This window comes from Dendroctonus ponderosae, unplaced genomic scaffold (genome assembly GCF_020466585.1).
Source record: "Dendroctonus ponderosae isolate FM_Combo_2020 unplaced genomic scaffold, Dpon_F_20191213v2 Dpon_F_20191213_4, whole genome shotgun sequence".
NCBI classification, from domain to species: Eukaryota; Metazoa; Arthropoda; class Insecta; order Coleoptera; family Curculionidae; genus Dendroctonus; species Dendroctonus ponderosae.
The window spans coordinates 8,439,941-8,441,952 of NW_026018611.1; the positions used below are offsets into that span (position 1 = coordinate 8,439,941).

The window sequence follows — 2,012 nt, forward strand, 5'->3', positions numbered from 1 at the left end:
GCTTAAAGCTGAATTGCTAATTAAATTTGCTACCCTAAAAAAGCCCTGAATTTCTAATTTTAGTCAAAATTTCCAAGTTGTTATTCGAAAAAACTCACTTTGCCCCCTTATATTTGTATTCCCGTGGACTTTTCTCCAGGAGAAAGTTGTACTAACATCTTATGTTTATCCCAGGAATCAAAATCATAAAAATGTTCATCATTACTTATCGGATACCTTATATATGGGCCGAAGTTAACATACTCGTATTCTAGAGTTTCACTAATAAATTTACCAAAATCCCCTTTGTAATGATCATCAACAATAGATATAAATTGGTATCGATATATTTTTTTATTTATTTCTTTATTTCAAATTACATTCTGATACATGCACATGTACAAAGCATACAAAATGAAATGGCGTTAAAAACCAATTGACAAAGGACATATTATACTAAAAGGTACTGTTGTTACATATTTAAATAGTCTCTAATACTATAAGGCTCTTTTTCTGTTTTAATTTATTCTTAAATTTTTTAAATGTTGTGTTCTAGTTTATTAAAGAATTTTATACCCATATAGTACGAACTCTTTTCAGACAGTGTTAGTCTGTGTGTTGGATACAAAATGTTTCCCGTGCGGATGCTATGATCCTGGTTAACGTTGTTATCGTGTAAATATATACTCTTAAAAACACATAATAATGCCTCAAAAATGTACAGACCGTACACGGTTAAAACACCCTTTGATTTAAAAACCCCTTGACAAGACTGTAAAGGAGACATTCCGTAGATAGTCCTTAGTATACGTTTCTGTACTGTAAATATATTTCGAGTCCTCGAGCTACTCGCCCAAAAAATTATTCCCTGCCTAAGTGTTCCATCAAAATTTGCGAAAATACAGGGCCTTGCGTGCCGTTTCCTTCAGGTATCTTGAAACATTTCGGATACAAAAACAGATTTTACTTAGTTCCTCACTAAGGTAATCAATATGGCAAGACCAGTCTAAAAATTCATCAACATAAATCCCCAAAAACTTTGTAGCCCTTCAACAACAATGGTGTCTGGTTTCTGATTTTTATTTAATTTGGTTCTAAACAGCAATGTGTTTGTTTTTTCTTTATTTAAGAATAACACATTTTTTTCAAACCATCTTTCTGCCGATGTAAACAAAGTAGTGGCATTTCCCACGAGTTTAGGGATTGTTTTTCCTCCTACTAGCAGGTTTGTATCATCTGCATACTCCGTTAGCAGAAAATTTGGGGTAAGACATTCGCTGTTAATGTCATTCATAAAGACTATAAACAAAATAGGTCAGAGCATACTCCCCTGTGGTACACCTACTGTGCTTTGCGAAATTTTTGATTTGTAGGACATACCGTCCTGGCGTATAATCACCATTTGGGTTCTCTTATTTAAATATCAGCGAAACCACTCAAGAGCGCGCCCCCTGATCCCATAAATTTCTAGTTTTTTCAGCAGTAAATTTCGATTCAGACAGTCAAATTCCTTTGAAAGATCCAAGAATATTCCTAGAGCCATGTCGCCGGCCTCCAGATGTCTCAAAATTACTTGTGTGAACTGAAAGATCGCCGTTTGAGTGGATCGTCCCTTCATGTATCCATGTTGGTTTCGCGAAAGAATATCAGAGTCCATCATAAAATTCATTATCCGTTTGGACATGACAACTTCAAATAACTTTGAGAAAGCCGGTAGGCTGATGGGTCTGTAGTTATCTAACATGTTAGAATCGCCTTTATTCTTATAACATGGTCTGATTGCAGACAACTTTAGAGATTCAGGAAACACTCCTTCTCTCATTGAGTTATTTATGACAAAGCAAATTACCTGGGTTAGAGCCGGAATGATCTGACGCATAAGACTTGTGGGCAATTCATCGTCACCACTACTATGTTTGTTCTTAATTCTGTGCGCTAATTCTAATATTTCCTGTTGATTGACTGGCTTTAAGAATATGGATCTACGATTTTCCTGGATATTGTGCGTCCATTCAATATCGGGTATTTTTTTT

The 2,012-nt window shown here is 35.1% G+C and overlaps 1 protein-coding gene across 1 annotated transcript in view; it reads left to right on the forward strand.

The window, feature by feature from the left end:
* Positions 1 to 2,012, forward strand: part of LOC109533076 (ER degradation-enhancing alpha-mannosidase-like protein 3) — a 48,320-nt gene that overhangs the window by 41,678 nt on the left and 4,630 nt on the right. The window lies entirely within an intron of this gene.